The 20,223-nt window shown below is 26.9% G+C and overlaps 1 protein-coding gene and 1 pseudogene across 1 annotated transcript in view; both read right to left on the bottom strand.

The window, feature by feature from the left end:
• LOC125834031 (uncharacterized) overlaps window positions 1–20,223 on the bottom strand; it is a 509,901-nt gene that overhangs the window by 8,249 nt on the left and 481,429 nt on the right. The window lies entirely within an intron of this gene.
• LOC125833845 (ARS-binding protein 1-like) lies at window positions 338–3,339 on the bottom strand (annotated as a pseudogene).

Genomic DNA, 20,223 nt, shown 5'->3' with positions numbered 1-20,223 from the left:
CTCTCTTCATGATTTCATCTTTTTTTTTTCCAAAGCAAAATCAACGTTGGTACTCTCTTTTTTACAAATACATCATCTTCCCCAAACACAATAAGGTAGGAATTCATTTTCTCTTTTAATTTTCAGTAGAAAGGTTTTTTATTTGTGTATCACTAAAAGCATCAGATTCGATATCATTACCAAAAACAATGAAGGATAAAAGTCAAAGAGTCTTCTCAAACAATGCTAAACTGAAAATACACCACTCAGGAGGACAATGTAACTAAGAAAAAAGTCGAGATTAAGACGATTTATCGATCTTCAATAAAATTGTACTTCGAAATAACTATATCCCAATTCAATTCTTGATTGGAGCGAGTTGAGGCCCAAGCTTCTCCTTAGCAGCTTTCTGAGCCTTAACTTTAAGTTTTGCCAACTGCTTTCTCCTCTCGTATGCTACCTGCGCTCTCTCCTTGCTCTTGTTCTCGAGTTCCTTGACAGAGAGACAAGAAAATGTGAAGAATTTGGAAAGTTGAGAAATAACAAAGAAAAAAAGACTTTTCTACTTTAGTAAATAATCGGGTCGGGCTAAACGGGTTGAAAAGAGTGAGCATCACGCGCGACAATCCAAACGAGGGAGTGAGTCAAAATGGCCCATTTACAAAGATATGAAAAAGTTTTGTGGGGTGATAGGACACTTTCAAAGTTCAGGTGTCTTTATGAAAATATGAGACAACTTTAGTGGTGACTTTATGTCTATTCTCAATTTCAAAATCCACAAGTTATATCTTAATATTCATAACTTAATTCCTACAAAATTTATAACGTAAGAGATTAATATTTAATTTCAGAATCCATAAATTATCAAGAAGCATAACTTAATTCCTACCAAAAAAAAAAAAATCAAGCAAATTAGGTAACAGAAATAGTGCACAACTAAGACAAACTATATATTTTGGCGTCAGGGCACACTTTTGATAGCACTTAACTTCATTTTGCTTCATTTTTAATTCGTTTTGTGTGATTTTCCGCCTAACACATTAAAATTTAGAAAAATCATTAGAAGACATTATTATCGTTTAAAAGCATCAAATGTACCATTTAATGTCGGCACATCACTAATCTACTTGTCAATACAGTAAAACCTCTATAAATTAATAATCTCTCTAAAATAATATTTTTCTCCGGTTCCAACTTGAATCAATGGAAAAAATCACCAATTTCGATAAGATAATAAGATAATATATTTTTAGAAGGCCCTTATATAAATATATGGTCCCATTAATATCATAAATTAATAATTCTTTAAAAGTACAAATATATCTAAGACAATTTAGTAAAATATGATTCTATAATTCTATTGTGTTCTGTTTTTTCTTAAAATTTGAATCTAGTTGAAGCTCATCTCTAGTTTTTCTTATTGCATCCAAGAGCTCCGGTGTTGTCTTTTCGAACTGCACCGTAAAATTGTGAAGAGTTCTAGATGCGATAAGTGTTTTCTTACGCGTAACTGATTCCAAAGGTATAGTATCATCTTCAACTTCATCATCAACGTTGCTTTTTCCGATCGTATCCACAATTTCTTCTAAGCTCTGGACCTCTGAACATGTATCACTTTCACCCGGATAATCCAACAAGTTATTGACATCCATTTTATTGTGGTAACCGAGATCATTAATTATGAACTCAAGTTCATGCATGACATTTTCACAAGTGGGTTCATTCAAATTCTCTGAGATTGCAATCCCCCAAACGAATTTTGTAGTGTCGAAAATAATTAGCTATTGTCTCTTGCTGAAGATTTGTTGTCCAAGCAGGGATTGCAAAATTGATAGCATCCAAAACATTAATCTTTGTTGGATCAGTTTATCCCACTTCATAGCCTTCTAATATCCTATGATAAAATCTGTTACGATAATACATCTTGAAAGCTCTTATTATCCCAGCATCACAAGGTTGAATTTTGGATGTCATGTTAGGTGGCAATAAAAACAATTCAACATTTTGTAGTCGTTCAATATTTCTATTATTGGGCTGGACAATTATCTACCATAAGCAAAACTAGTCTACCATGCATTTTGTGGTCAAACCAACAAACATATTCATCAAAAAACACATTTGTCATCCATGCTCTTTTGTTTGCAGGATAGTGACTATTCAAGTTGTTCATGTTGACATTTTTGAAGCAACGCGACTTTGCATATTTTTCAATAATCCATAAAGAATTTTTTTTCAGATCCATTTTCATTGCAACAAATAACAATTGTGAGTCTTTCTTTGTCTTGCTTTCTTCCTTCAAGTTGTTTCGTAGCAAGAGAATGACCAGCTTGTAACCTGTAAAATAAACCAGTTTCATCCATATTAATTTGTGTTCAAAATCTTGCTGAGGATATAAAAGTTTCATTGCATCTATTGTCTTCTCCAAAATTAACTCTCTTGTTATATTCACACGGTCTTGATATTGGAGAAACCACTCATAAACAACCTTCTCCATGTCTGTATATTTTGCTGGCTTGTGTCGCTTGATATCCTTTCTTTTTTCTAAGTCAGCCGAAAGATATTTAGCTGATCGTTTGAGTGTGTTTGATATTGTACTTTGACTAACTTTCAAATGAAAGTTTTCATTAAGCCACAACTGTAGTGGAATGATCTCTTTCGTACTCACATAATGATTTACGCATTTGATCTGTCATTGTTGATTTTGTGACACCTTTTAAATGAGAAGCCAATTTTGGATATGGTTTAAAGAAATTTCCTATGTTGCTTATATAGTTTTTTTCTCACCATCATACATCGAATGTTTTTAATAAAAAATACAATGAATAATAATTGATTATTAAGAAACAATGAATATTACGTATAATTTTACAATGAATGACTGAATTCTTGAATTTCTTTACAATGAATCATTTAACAAAAAAATATATTACAATGAATCATACACATACACTATACTTTATGTATGATAAATTTAATATTTATATGAAATCAATAAATATGATACATAAATTAGTAAGATACAATGATTTTGATGTATTCATTGTACTTTATGTATAATATTTTTTTTTATGTGAAATCAATAAATATGATGCATAAATTAGTAAGATACAATGATTTTGATATAATAAAAAATAACCTTCATTAAATCTCAAACCATTCTTTAAATTAATAAATATTAATTTATCGATTAAATAGTATCTCTATAAAATAATAAAATTTCATGATCCCACCTATATTAATTTATAGAGATTTTACTGTAGTGTGAAAAATATTAACAAAAAAGAAAAATATAATTTAGGTTTCCGAAATTTAGTATTTACTGATACGATTAATTTTAATCTCTATCAGCATTTTCACCATTCCTAATACTCAGATTCTAGTCTCTCTTTATTTAATGTCAAATAACTCATCCACTCCATCACATCCTTAATTATTATATTTAGATTTGCGCAGCAAGCCACTATTATAAATTATAATAATAGTAGTTGGATAATGACAAGTCCTCATACTTCTTTTTTAGTTTGTTCTTCTTTGAAATGACGTAAAGTGGAGTTTTAGAGTAAAATAATTTGAAATATAAAAGGACTAAATGAGACAAACTTCATAGATTAAATAAAAACAAAATACATAAATATGACCCTTAATTTAGATTCAGTTGGTAACTATGACCTTTAACTTTGGGTATACACAAGTAGACACTTAATCTTATATAAAATTGAACAAATAAACATATTCATCCTACATGATACTCTACATGTCAATTTTGTGTCCTACGTGGCGTCCTACATGTATTATGCCACGTAGGACATGTGTGTCTACTTGTTCAATTTTATATAAGTTTAGGTGCATATTTGTGCACTCCCAAAGTTGGAGGGCATAATTGTCCGTTGAAACCAAGTTAAAGATCATATTTATGTATTATGCCTTAAATAAATGACAGTTCGATGCCACAAAATAATTTGTGTTCTCATAGGATTCGGAGAGATATCACACCTCAAGGAATATGATAAGATAAATACTTTTTGATTTAAATGTACATAATCAAAGAGATATCACATCTTAAGAGATATGATAAGACAAATGATTTTTGATCTGTTAATTGATATCACTGTAGCTCCCTTAATTTTAATTGATTATTTGTTTGGTCACAATTACTCCTATATTGAATTTTAAAATAAGATAATTTATTTTCTAATAGGGAAATTTATACATTAATATACCTATCGAAGTTCAATTATCTCAAGTCCAAAAGCATTTTGTTTTTAATTTCATGAAGCAAAATAGTACAAACCATTTTGGAATTAAATGAACTCTTCAAAGACTTCATTAATATTTTAAAATGCAATGTAATAAAGACCTCAAGTAGAAACTTAGATCAACAAACTGACAAAGGTTATTGGTTGTTAACTAACATTTTCAACATTTTTGTTTGTTTGAAAGTTCCCTTGTAGGATTGTAGAATTATTTTAAAGATTCATGTGGACCAGTACCACGAAGCAACTTGGTCTTTTAATGAAAATAATTGTCACATGATTATAGCAGCTTGTTCACTATATTTATTGTTGATTTTGGCCAAGTTGAGATGAGAGTCACACTGAACTACTCCAACTATGGATTGTTGTGACATTGAGATCTATCCAAGCTAATTTATTTGGAAATCTTTGATCGAGTCTTAAAAAATGAAAAAAATATTATGTGTGTTACTCTTAAAAATGAGTTACACACCGTGTGAATTCAAATTAATCAAACTTAGTATGAATATCAAACTGAGAGATAGAAAAAAGGTTGTCAAACTTAGTATTAATTCATTGAGTATATTTACTAGCACTACTACTTACATTGTACTGAAATAGTGGCAAAAATATAATCATTTATAGCGCGTTTTGGTAACTACTTAGATAAGTGAAAATTGGTATACACTCCCTCCATTTCATATTAATTGAATTGTTTAGATATTTTTCATTTTTCAAATTAACTTAATTGTTCAATTTTCAAGACTACTTTTAAAATGTTTTTTCCAATTTTACACTTCATTAGTTAGTATTAGAATTAGTTATTAATTAATGTTTAGTTATTTTAATCATAATTTTGATAATAATTAATAAGGGTAAAAATGGAAAGTTAAGCCTAATTTATGTCTTGATCTTTTTTTTAAAAGGATGTGAAACACCTCAACAATTCAATTAATATGAAATGGAGGGAGTAGTAGTTATGCAATTATGATAGAGTCCCAATATTTTAAAATCTTTTTTCTTATTAAATATTTTAAATTAAGAGTTTACTTAAAAATCAATATACTTTAATTAACCCCTCATAGTTCTTATATGAAGAATCTCATGCTTGTCTTCATTTCACATTACTTTCTAGACTAGAAAACGTGGCATAGCAAAGTCCCTTCAAACAAAAAAGTTCAAAAAGAAAATAGATATTTACTAAGTCAAATTCAAAGCTTACAAATTACAATAAGATCTTTTAAATTTCATAAGCTTAAAATAGAGAGAGAAAATATCAACTTTACAAGTCTATAAACTTTAAAGGTCGTCAACTATTTTCGTTGATTCATCCACGGAGGCGGACAAACATGTATAGGCGGGTGCATGTATAGGCGACTATACGTGTACCCATTAACTTTGAAAAAAATTATGTATATATACATATATATCTCAAGAAACTAATAGGAATAGAGAATATAATAAAGAGTGCACCCATAAAAAAGCATAAAATTGCTTTGGTCTGCTAATAGAAGCAACCTGGGTTCGATCCTGGTCAATATCCTATTTTTTACTCTTTTTATTATAAACTTAAGTGTTTATTTATAACACCGAATTGCTAAATAGGGGGATTTTGAACTCATGATCATCCAATAGCTATTAATGACTAATCAAATACGACATTATTCATTAATCGTCATTAAATTTTTTGAAAAATTCACTAATGCTTAAATTAAGATATTATTGGTGCACCCAGACTCTTCAAATCCTGGATTCGCTTCTGTTCATCCATATTGACGTTAGTAGGAATTGACTCAAAATTTTCATAATTCCTATTCTAAAATTTGGAGTGGATTATCTAGATGCAACTCTAAGTGACGTTATCTCATCAAAATTTTGGTTTTTTGGGCGATTTTCTACTACTCCACTTTGATATAATCCAATATCTCAAATAAACTTTGTTTCGTTTTATTACGTACTTTGTTTCGTATTTGTTATTTAAGATCAAACAACGTATAGAACTAAATAATTTTAAGTGAAGTTGACACACCTTATGTAGGGGTGTACAAAATCGAACCGAAAATCGAATCAAACCGCAAACCGAGTCAACCCGGTAAAAAACCCGACTAGTGGTTTAGTTTGACTTGGTTTGGTATTGGAAAAAAAACCCCCGACTATATTTGGGTTGGTTTCGTTTTAACTAAAAAAAACCAACCCGAGACCAAACCAACCCAACATTATATATGTAATTTTAAATTTTATTTTACACATAAAAATATTTACTTTGATATAATTTTAAAATATTTCTTTTACTATTTCATAGTTTTTATCTTTTAATATATTATTTCAAGTTTAAAACTTAGAATTCGGAATGGTCCAATAAAGATTATAGTTCATAGATGTTGATAATTATAATAAAACTTAAATCAAAATCAAATTAATACTAATGCAAAAAGAAAATCAATTCACCACTAAGAATGACAATAATATTGAATATTTGTTCTTTAGTTTTACATTGGTTTAGACAATTAAAATACATAATCTAATTTTAATTTTCCTTAAATATTTAGTAATGTAACTAATACTTATTAAACTTATTTTAGCATGATTTAGTAGTTTTAAATTATGATCATTTTCATTATGACTTTGCAATATTTATTTTATATGATGATTTCATTATTATTTTTTATTGAATATTTTTGTGTCATCAGTACTAATATCATATTTTGTGTTATTTTTTTAGAAACACCTTAGATAATTGTATTTTGGTTGGACTAAAGAAATATTTGGAGCACAAGTTAATTATATGTTTGTATGCAAACTTTACCGAAAAAATCCAAAAATCTGAAAAAATCTGAGGTTTATTAGTTTGGTTTGATTTATAAATTTAAAAATTCAACACAATGGTTTGGTTTGGTATTTGAAAAATCCAAACCAACCCGAGGTTGAAAAACCCGAAAAAATTCGAATTTTATTAGTTTGGTTTATAAATTTAATTTTTTTACACAAATGGTTTAGTTTAATATTTAAAAAATTCAAACCAACCCGGTTATGTACACCCCTAACCTTATGCATGTCGCGGTTTAGAAGAAGAAATTATTCATTAGAAGTACTACATGACAAGAGTTTGTGTAGCACTATCAAATATACATAATATAAATTATAATTAGGGGCGGACAAGCTTCCGGGTGCACGAGCACCCATTAATCATATATGGAAATATATATATATATATATATATATATACAAAATCTAATAGAAAAAATTGATAAAAAGGTAAGTCAAAAATACATAAATAAGAAATGCCCAAAGAAACATCCTTTAGGGTATCAGTCTCATAGAAATAACCTTCTATGACACCAAATTAACAACCTGTTGTCAAATTGACAATGAATCAGAAGCTAGTTTAGCAAAATCTTTTTTACTAAAAGACTGGGATACCAACAAATATAACATATCAATGATTGGTATTACAGGTAACAAAGAACGACTATCACAATCAAAAGAAAAGAGGAGGAACAGTGGGGAAGTAGTTGTGAGACTGCGGTCGTGAAGGCGAAAAATTGTTCATAGCCTGAAGGAGAACTATTGTGGTAGTGATAAGGACTATTCTCCGAACAAAAAGGAGGAAGGCATACACGCAAAACTCTGTATTTCATAGTTATTATTTTCAAAGACAAATTATATTCATATTTTATGATATCCTCAGACATAAAAAGAATATTTAGTACCTATAGGAAAATCAAAATAATTGATTAATCTCAAGAGTAACATGTTTAAACAGTACCTATTTTATCACATGCTTATAGCATAAAAGTGTATATATATATATAACGAATGATATAAAACTAAACAGTGAGCACCCAGACAACAATTAGTTGATTGGTGCCGTGGTTGTTTGTGGGTGCTCAAAGTTATATATTACATCTGCCGTGTCGAGGTTTGATATCCAATATGAAATTTTTAAAAATTTAAAAGACTAACTCTTCTTGGAGCACACACAAACTTAAAAATCTGAATTCGCCACAGATTATAATAACGATTATATATTGTTGCATGGAATCATTTATTTTACACATTTTCATGCGCTTAAAGTATAGATGGTTAATTCATTCTTTCAATTCTAAAGAGGTATACAAAATGAGGGTGAATTCTTGTGCATAACTTAATTTAATACAAGGATTTAACATAACATCATTTAGATAAATATGAGGGATGATTAAAAAAAAAACTCCTTGCATTTCAGTAACATCAGCTGTGTAACCTTCATTACTCTTATATTGTTAAAGAAAAAAAAATATCAGTTATATAAGCTAAAACATTAAAAAAAAAAAAAAACTAGAATAATAATCATATGTTTAATTTTATTCAATTCTAAGCTCAATAAAATTAAGACCATCTTTAACGATTAAATTACATATATAAGCATGCACATTTGACATGTAAATTAAGACCATCTTGTGTTCGTGGTTTATTTCAAAATCTTCAGTAACAAAAAAATTCATACTAATTTTATTTAGGAATGTCAAAATGGCAAACAATTCGAAGTATTAAAAGTTATACTTCAAGGAATTTAATTTGATATCTAGCTTGTAGCTTACAACTCAATTCTTCACACAGTGGGAGATTTATTATATGAAACTAAATCATGTGCATTTATTATCGATTTAAATATTTTAAACTTGTTTGAAACTATCTTTCCCATCTCGAAAACATACAATCATTCAAACGTACATATAAGACGGACAGTTTGAAATAGAGATATATTTAAGACGCACAATGTTGACGAGTTTGACATTTCAATTTTATTTTAAGTCCATTCACGTTGTTATTTCTTGGAGGAGGGGATTTACAAGGTCTATAAGTCGTAATATTTGAACTGCCTCAATTAATATTATTTTAATCATTATTTCTTCCGTCTCATTTTATGTGACACTGTTTGACTTAGCACAATATTTTTAAAAAATGAAGATTTTTGAAAATTATGGTCTAAAACATCCTTATATATTTGAATTGTTGTAAATCATTTCATTGAGGGTACAGAGAAAATTTTGAAGTTAAATCTTTCTAGTTATAGTAATGTGACATTCTTTTTGAGACGGACTAAAAAAGAAAAGATGTCTCATAAAATGTGACGGAAAACGTATTTTACATATCATAGAGTACATATACATAAATTCTTTTTGTCTGTCAAAATTTCACCGTATATATCGTGATTTTTTCCAAAAATAGATGAAATAGTCAAAATAATCTAAACATAATTCTCATTTCGTCCATTCTTTTGTTCGATATTAATTTGACACATTTCCTAAGAAATAATAATCAAAATATTGAGTTTACTATATCATTTTTGGATATAATAAATTTGATATTTTGAAAAGATACTTTTAATTAATAATAAAAGTAAACTAAGAACTATTAATTTTTCAAATTACTAAATAAATGAAAATAGATGTTTTTAATATAACGAGCAAATAAAAATTGACGTAGGAATTAATTTTATTCTAACTCATACTTACTATTTAAGGACTTTAGTGATGACATTTGGTTTTTGCCACGACATTCCCTTTTGGCCCTATATATTATTTTCTATAGATAGAAGTCTTTATTTTTGCTTCTTATATGCGACTTTGAATTTAATTTTTGTTTCTGTCATTTAGTGCAGACACATCTTACAAGTAAAATTCATGTTACCTTTTTCTTAAGCAATTATATTTTAAAATATTTAAATTGTCAAAATGTTTGTTCTATATGCTTCACTATTTCATTACAAACCTCCTATGTAAAATAATATAATTGAACGAACCATTCAAATGGTCAACTAAAAGTTCTACTTTCACATGAGATTACAAGTTACAACACTAATTAATTTAATTAAATGGTGGAAGTATAATAGAGTTAAATTCCTTCTTTTCGACTAATAGGTGTTGTTAGAGATAATAATTAACATTTTTTATTCCGCAGTTATTAATAAATTTTACTTTCAATTTAAATTATTTTTGAAGTAATACAAATTTTTATATAATATATGATTAATTAAGTGATGAAACAATTAATAATTTATTTATTTTTATAGATATTCACAAGCAAATGAGATCAAAAATGCAATTTCAAGTAATTAATGGTTAAAAACATATATATAATAAACTATTAAAATTTATCAATAATTAAGGGACTAAACTGATTGTAGGGGAAGGGGTGGATCCCGTGGATGATAGATATTTTCTCATCGTTTATTAGTTACTTTTGCTACATTATTTACGAATGTAGTACGTATTTTATAATTTCTTTTATTGATTTAAGTATTTTGAATATGCAAATTTAATTTCTAGATGAAAGTAAAATTTGCGAACAAATTTATAAAGCCGCTTATAATTTTAGCCTTTTATATTTATATTGCATGACGAAGAGAATTTGGAAACGATCGAAAACATTAAGAAGAGAGGTGTCTCACTATATGCATACATAAAGACATATACACGTCACATCTCTTCAAATAAAATGGATTTATATGCCCTATACATAGTATCATCATTTTATTTTTTATAAAATAAATAGTTCACATTTTCTGCCTAATATGGTACGTGAGGGAATGCATCTTCCTCTATATGATAGTGAAGTTTAATAAACTTCATCACAAAGAAAATCCTTAGAACTATAGTAATATTTTTTATTGATTTGCATTGTCTTTATATTATTGTTGTCGTACCATTGACAATTTTTTATTATTTTATTTCATCTAGGTGACCAAAAAACACATGACACGCCAAGGAGAAAGATTCAAAGGAATACATCATGTGGTTCTTAGCATATACTAGAATCTTATTGTATGTTTTTTATTACTTAATTAATGATTAATCAAAGTAATTAGCTTCATTAATTAGCATGCTGCAGTTACAGGCTTACAGCTCACGCATGACACAGTAGTTCAATACCAATTCAATCGATTTTAAAATTATTAAAATAAAATATAATACACATTTATTGATTTGATTATTAATCATACACCAAAAAAAAAATGATCCATTCAAAAAGTAAGATAGTTCGAACTGATGGCGTTACAAAACTTTCGATTACTGAATTCACTGTGAATAAAGCTTTAAAACTCACCACTTTGGCCTAGACAAAGAAGAGACAGTGACATTTATAGTCCCACCAAAAACTATGATAGACACTCATATATATGAAACAAGTAAGATAAATGTTCTCGTCTTGGACGTCTTTGCTTTCATAAATAAATTGTAAATAAATTTTAATGAAAATACCTATAAGATATTTAAAATTGTTCTTAAAAATAATATATAGTATATATGAATATAATTTGTCAATTTAGTTGAGTTATTTCTTCGCTTTTCTTGAAAATAACAAAACCAAATAAAATATAATTGATTTTTAAAAACGTAAAATCAAACAAAACTCAAATAAAACCGATTTATTTAATGGACAAACTACATGAGTAGACATGCTCCATTACCATATATATATATATTATTTATGCTTTCAAAAATATTACGTATATTACCACTAATTAAGAGTTTCATATCATATATTGAGGAAGATACACCTAGATGCATGTACTTTTGCTACCAGATACACTAAAATAGGGAGAGAGGCGAGCGAAATTTGTTATGTATCACAAATATATGTGTGAATCACACTAGATACATGTCCAGGAGAGTGACGATTATGTATCTCAAATACATGTGAATTCACTTGGATACAATGTATCTAGAATAAATTATACCTAATTTTGACTATGTATCTTGAAATACATGTATTTGAACGTATCGGAACGAACTAAAATATGATAAAATTCGTAATTTTGCAAACTAAAATGTACTAAGTAATTAGCTTCTAAACTAATGAAATTTATGTAAATCTCCCTTATTTGTTCATTTTTTTTGTTTGAATCAATTTTTATTTGAACCGTGAACACCAGTACCAATACATTAATGAATGTAATTAGCTTCATTGACTGGTATTCTGCAGTTATAGCTCACGCACTATCCATCACAGTAGTTGAACATTTAATGTGAGTAGTTCAATGCCATATGTGTCTTTTTACTTGTTACGTTTGTTTTTCGCCGCGTATTCATTACGAAAAGGAAAAAACTTACCGCATCGGGGTTTACATCAAGCCAATGCAATTTTTATTATTACGTGATTTAAAGAAGTAAAATGAACTATAAAATTAAACACATGGCATGCATGTATTGGCTTGGTGTAAACACCCGATGCCGGTAAATTTTAGCCAGAAAAGGAAAAAACTTGATCAAAAGAATAATTTGATTTCGACTCAATTTGCTTTTTGAGATTAAATTAGGAAAATTTTGATTAATATTTGCATTTTTTTATATTAATATGAGAAGAATTGTATTTATCTTAATTCTTATACTTTATTCCTTCTAAATTAATTGTCATGTTTCATTTTTTTAAAATCAAACTGCTTAAGTTGTCCTGTTTCAATTTTCAAGAGTTAAACTATGCAAATTTGAGGAATATTTTGATAGTTATTCTTTTTCATCAAATTGATATGATAAAAATTGTAACTTATAGTACTTCTATGATTTTTATATATTTAAATTCTAATTATGATTAGATATTGAGTGAATCTAATCTAGCTTAATTTCAAATACTAGTCAAATTGATCTCAAAAATAAAACATGACAATTTCGAAGAAGTAATACTTTTCACTTAGTTCTAAAAATTCTAAACGTAAATTTTATAATATTTAGTCATTCTTGGATACAAATATTAGATACTAATTATTTTTAAAAAAAAAGTGTGTTGTGGTGGGTGGGGCGTGGTTGGGTTGGTACTTGGTCATAAGGTATGACCAAGAAAGTAGATACATACACAAAGGATAAAAGAAGTTCAGTATAGAAGTGCTCAATTTTGGTTGAGAAGATAAGGCATGCTATTGCTATTCACACTACACCTTGTGGAAAACATGTGATCATATTACCTTTCTTTTCTTTTTTCTTTGGATTTTCTTTCAATTAATTAATAGTACATCTTATTTGTCTTTGTCAGAAAATCCTTTGAGATCTATAAAATGTTAAACTATGTCACACATGCTACAATTCCTTTTTGTGTATTTGCAATTTCAACCTCATTACAATGTAATAGCGCAATTAGGATTTAAAAATCGAATTTGTTATTAGGTTATTGAGTTAAAGGATTTTTAATGGTTTTTTTTTTAAAAAAAATATCGGGTTATCGATTTGATATTGGTTTTTAATATTGGTTATTGAGCAAACCGATAATCCATTAAAACTAGTAATTTACTACTTTTACTCGTACATAAAAAATATATATTAATCTCAATACTTTACTAGTTACTGTCTTTGTCCTTTAACCTTCAATTCACACTTCACATTGACTTTGAGTTCACAACTTGACATTATACTAAGTGTCAAAATCTAAGTAAGAACCTTATTCCTCTTAATTTCTCTTTGTGTAACACTTGCATAGATCTATTCATGTTTGTTATTATTGTTTCTATTGTATGAACATTTGTAAAGTTACATTATTGTGTTGTCGTATCAAATTTATTAGAGAAGTCATATATTTATTTTATAAGTATTTTCTTATTGGTTAAACGAAAAATCGAACCATTAAGACAAAAATCGATAAATCAAAAACAATAAAAATATTTTATTGGCTTTGTTATTGTTTTGACGTATTTAAAAACTGAAAATTGATAAATCACGAATATCGATAAATCAAACTAATAATACATAAAATTGAACCAAGTCAAACCAACCGATGCACCTTAAGCCCAAATGCATGAATAATGAGAAAAATTAGTTATTTTTAATCTATAACTTTAATTAAACATGATCATGTGAACCACTTTACTTCTCTAGGAAGAAAAGGTAACCGTTTAGGCTTTGTGTTCTTTTACCAAAAGGAAGAAAATTGACAGTAAAAGAGAAAAAGGGCAATATCAAAAGGCTTTTGCATTAATATCCACGTCTTTTGTAGTATAATTTTGAAAATATAAAAAAGTTTCAGATTCTTTATAATTTTGTAAATTGATACATATATAATTTTATTTTGGCTAGGCAATTACTATGTAAAAAGTCTCATTTCAAAATGGAGGAAATAATATAGGTACTATTCTGTCAACCATTAATTCCTTTTACATACTTTTTCCCCTTCCTTTTACATACTGTAGTACTCCTTTTCTCAATTTATTTGACTTTTTTTTTATGTTAATTAAAGTGATATTTAACTATATTATTATAATTAAAAATAATTTAAATTTAAAATTCTATTTTTACTTTTAGTGAAATAATTTTCAGTCATATAAATATTGGAAATTTATTTGAGATCACGAATTTCAAAACTTTCTTTCTTCAACTTCTTCTTCTGATGTAATAGGTATATTTTCTTTCTTAAAATTTTGGGTGTGTTTTTTGGTATAAAGGAAAATATTTTCTAAAAAATGTGTTTCAATTTTTCCTTATGTTGAGTAAAATATTTGAAAAACATTTTCTAAAATATAAGTTTCTAAAAATTATAAAAAATTAAATGACTTCCGTAATAGAAACGTGAAAAACAAGTTATATTATAAGTTAATTGTCTCCACCCTACCAATTCATTTCCCCCCACCCCGCCTTGACTATTCTCCACCTCATTCCGCTTTCATAATGTTTTACTAAATAACTTATTTCTTCATATCAGATATATCTTTTATGTCAAATTAAATAGTGCCACGAAAATTGAAACGAAATAAATAAAAGTTATTTTCTTGATTTTATAATGGGTTATGGGTGTGAAGAGGGAATAAATTAAGAAAGAGTGGGCTATATTTGGTCCTACCTAAACAAGTAAAACGACATAGTATTGGAACCCACCTAAGTTTACCTACTAAGCCCACGTGTGGCATTGACTCGAGTCCACGTGGACATTAAATTATCGTTCTTATCACTTTATCCATTATATTTTTGAGTTAATCCAATTCTTCAATTTCCTATTCGACCTTAATCAACCATATTTTAACTTTTAAAATTTAAAAATAGAGATAAAGACTAGTTCAAATTCAACTAAAATTGGGTTAAAAGTAGAACTAAGTTAGGCTAAATATTTCTAGTTACTCCAAACTAGTTTTTTTTTTTTTTTTTAGTTAATAAATGTGACACGACGCACATTCGTCTTTTGGACGTGTTCAATTTGAAATAAAAATAGTAATCACATTTTATGCAAGAGACGTGCTTTGACTCAATCCTTAACAAGACTACAAAATACAAAAGATGAAACAATTTTGCATCGAGGATGTTTCGAGCTATGTTCGTGCGAAATATATATATTAATAAATTGTATTATGCTATGCATGACATTTACTCGAATTTTGATAAAGAAAAATATTTTAATTTTATTTAAATTTAAAAAGTTAGTTGATGATTTGATAATTATTCGGAATCATGTAGAAAGATAACATGTTATTTGTCAAATTAACATATTAATAATCAACAAAGATGGCTCAACGAGGTTAGCGGTCTAATAATAATACATTGAAAGATTCTTAAGCTAATTTTGTAAAATTAATTATACAATTATGAGACAAAAGAAGCTTCTAGTGCTTTGATCTTCTGGTAAAATTGCATCGAATGATGTGTGCAAAATATTATATTTAGGTGAAGAAAAATATAATGAATTTATCGCGTCTTGAACTTTAGGCCACTTAGGTATCTCAGCCTTAGGAATTTCTCAATTGAAAAGGATAAGACATATGCAAACTTGCTTTCTGATGCAGACGTGACCAAAAAAAATTCTAATGCAGAAAGATTAAATTGCAATTTAAAAGTGACTTATTTTAGAAATATGAACAAGAAATGAGTATACATACAAAAGAAAGAAAAACTAGAAGTTAATTAATGAGAAGGTATTAAATATAGCAGTATTTAGTTTAAAGAGAGAGGAAAATATAAGTTATTTACTCACTATTTACAATCTCACCAAAAAAAAGTTATTAAAATTTAAATCTCTATCAATAAATAATAATTACATAGATTATATGTTACTATATTATATAAGAATAATAATAATATATGACATTATTATTATTATTCTTATATAATATAGCCTTGATAACATTACGTGAGATGTAACACTGAATAACATAAAAACACGACTAACTTAGTAACTTCAAATACTATACGATGAAAAATGAATATTTTGTTTAACTTAACGTTAAAAATCAATTCATTAGATATCAGATTATTCAATATCATATATGGAGATAACAACTCGATCTCGTAATCAATATTGGCAATGTAATAATCCTTTTTTTTTCTTTCTTCTTATACAAAAGGTGGTTATTAACTTATTACCATGTTAAGATATTTTCCTACCAATAAAGATGAGTCAACCAACTTTAACAATCCCACAGCACGAATAAGTTTTTTTTCCTTTTTTCTTAAAGATATATAAATAGGGGCAGGTAAAATCTTTTATCAGTATAGTGAAAATTCACATAGCTAATCAATTGATCTATTAAAATTACTCGACCCATACGTTACTACCAAGAAGTGATGTATTTCTCAATTTACAAAATGCAAGTAGAAGACTTCGACGAAAACATGGAGGAGAAGAGTTTATTATCGATTAAAATTATTTTAGATATACATTTTCAAAATTATAAGATTTGCTGGTTATATCGCCTTGTAATTGTGTATAACTAGTATAGTAAATCCTCAAATATTCATTAACCAATACTTATGAAATTCTTTATAATTAGTAACTTTTTATCTTAACGTTCCACCTAACATATTAATTAAAATCACAAAAATTTTAAAATAATTAACACATTATACATATTTTTTTACTCAAAATCACAAAATTAAAAAATCTTTTTAATTTTCTTAGATTTCATGTCGGATAGAACTAAATACATAAATTGAAATTGAGGAAAATAATAAATTACATTATGAATAAAAGATTTATATAAGATAGACATTTAGATATATATCGAATTAAATAGTCTAATCATTTGGTGTAAGAAAAGTCTTTATCATTTTTATTGCCACACACTCATCATAAATCGTATAAAATCCAAAAAAAAAAATGCATCTAAATTCTAATCCTCAAAAATATAGATTTGCTATTGAATTTTACTGTGATATTTAAGTCACTATATATACCAAAATAGAGGATAACCGTGGAGAAATATTATTCTCAACGTCTACATCATTAAAATATACTATCTTCTAATCATATATATCTCCTTTTAATTTATTTTGTCTTTTTCCTAGAAAATTATGAGATATAGCTTCAATTTGTTACTCAAAAGTGTTTGTTGAAGTACAGTTCCAAAATACAAACTAAAGAATCAAGCATTTAAATAACTACCAATTATTTGATTTGACTGGAGATAATTATCTTTTGTTTTAGGGATAAGGGTCTGAAAAATATTCAACTTTGATCGAATTTGTTGTTGCGATACTAAACTTTCATGAAGACCTATTACCTCCTTAAGACTATTTAATACCTATTTTTTACCCCCTAAACTATTTAATAATGTATTTTAAAGGTATCTATATGCCCACATGGACACATTACTATTTATAATTTTGCATTATTTTTTATGTCCATGTGGGCAAATATATATGTTTGTTTAAACTACGATATTAAATAGTCTAGGGAGATAATAGGTCCTCATGAAAGTTTAGTATCGCAACAACAAATTCGACCAAAGTTAGGATATTTTTCAGACCCTTATCCCTTTGTTTTATTGCTAACAATAACAATATTTAATTTGTAATTTTTGCAAACCTAATATTTATTCAATTTTTTAACAATATAAAGAATAATTGATGTATTATTTTTTCAAGATCGAACTTGGACCCAAAGCTGAAGTCAAAGCAAACAATGCTAATTATCAATGATGTAGGGACTAGGGAAACTATAGTTATTTAGTTCAATTCATATTTTCAAAAAAAAAATCAATAAATATTATATTTGGAACACAATTTTCAAAAGTGTAAAGATTCGTACTTGTATCCACTTATCGGGTTTGGATGGTTTGGTTTGAAAATAAGTTATAATCTTATGTAGAAATTAATTATTTTGAGATTAACTATTGCGATTATTTAACTTATTAGTTATTATTTAAAAATCGCATGTTATATAATTTTTAGGTAGAAGTTATTTATTATAAAAATCTCCGCGGTATTCTAATATAGAAAAGGAGAGCTTAGGGATATTTTTGTCATCTTTATTATTTTATATTGAGATAGCTAATTTAATACTATTATTTCTCCTTGTATTATGACAAGTACAAGTGCTACAATAGAGAATAAGACATTACTACTGCTTGGACATAATTCCAAATAATGATTAAAAATTAAGTTGAGCTAAAGTTGAAATTTTATTTGGATCTGTAATTTGAATTTTTTAAATTGTACTTATTTTAAGAAACCTTATAATTTGAAAAAATTATCGAATTTCACAACTATTACTCGATTTTACCAAATGAGTAAATTGTAGATCATAAATAGGATATCGAAATATCGTAAAATGTCAAATTAATAAATCACATATTTCTATATATATTTTTATAAAATAGCATTTGTGATTATATTTTATTACAGATTTCGAATACATATAATTTTATAAAAACTCACTAGTTGTACAACTTAACAATTGTAGTAACTAGATATTCTATAATATAAATATTCCCCGTCATATGGACGATCTCTTTATATCAAGCATGAGTCTTTTTCTTTAGTAAGATATAAAATTATGAATTTACTTTTTTGTAAAATATAAACTTATGCGTCAAGTTTTATATTTAAAAGGAATTGAAACCACAATTTATATTTCCAAATCCCACCTTTTGAAGATTTTTTAGATTTAAAATCTTAATATGAAATTGAAATATTATACAAATTTCATAAAACAAATACTGATTTAAAATCATGTTCCTAATTTCTATAATCAAACATCAATCAAATTTTCATCTCAAGTCTATATAGACTTGTCCAACATACCAAACAACCACTAGATATCTATGAATTATATATGTATAATCTCATTTCAAATTATGTGTATGGATAAAGAATAATTCGAGCTATCGAATATTAATTTGAAAGATTTTGTATAAAAGGAATTTTCTTTATTATTTATTTTCCATTTAGTGTCCAAAGTTTGTATTGGAACTTCGATTAAATCTGAATAGTTCAGTGTAGGATCCATTTATTCATGATGCTTCAAACAAAAAATTTTCTAAACAGAAAATTCAAATCGAAACATTTAGTTAAGAATGAAATAATTTCATCAGTATACTATTGCCATGTTAATAGTATAAAAGAAATTCAATGAACCTAATTAATATTGGGTAAGAAGCACCAAATAAATAATGAAAAGGAAAAGAAGTAAAGTCGAAGATAAACTCTTACTATAAACCGACAATTCGAAAGATGCATATAATGTCACCATTATTATCAGTCAAACTGTGTGAACATAACTTCATGCTAGCCTACTCCATGTTTTTCTTTCTGAGCAAGCATCAAAATATTTTTTAAAATTATTTATGGTGTACTTTTAAAATAGATTTAAAATGGAATAAATGAATACTCTTTTCTTTTCAATGGGAAATATAAAATAATAAATTTGGTCCCTCATTTATTCACAATTTGTAATTTATGGGTATTATGGTCCTTTTAAAATGTGTTATATTTAGATATTTAAAGAACAATTACATTCTTGTTAAAAAATTATGAAGTAAACAGTAAAATTTTAATGTAATTTATCGATAATTAAATAAAGAAATAATAAATTTAAAATGTTCTAAATAAGAGCTTATCAATAGTTGAGGAAGTAGTGCTGTTAATTACATTTAATTTATATGCCTTAATTTTTGTATTAATCTACTTTTAAAAAATAAAAAGAGATCATATTTATATAGAATTTTATCTTTATCGTAGCATATTACTTGTTTAAAATTATTTTAAAAAATTAATATTTTTAATCTAAAATTCAAAAGTCTCACTGACACTACATAAAACTTAGTACCCAAGACTCATCA

The sequence above is a fragment of the Solanum verrucosum genome, unplaced genomic scaffold (genome assembly GCF_900185275.1).
Source record: "Solanum verrucosum unplaced genomic scaffold, falcon-dt-bn FXZP01000108.1, whole genome shotgun sequence".
NCBI lineage: Eukaryota > Viridiplantae > Streptophyta > Magnoliopsida > Solanales > Solanaceae > Solanum > Solanum verrucosum.
This window is presented reverse-complemented; position numbering and strand designations above follow the sequence as displayed.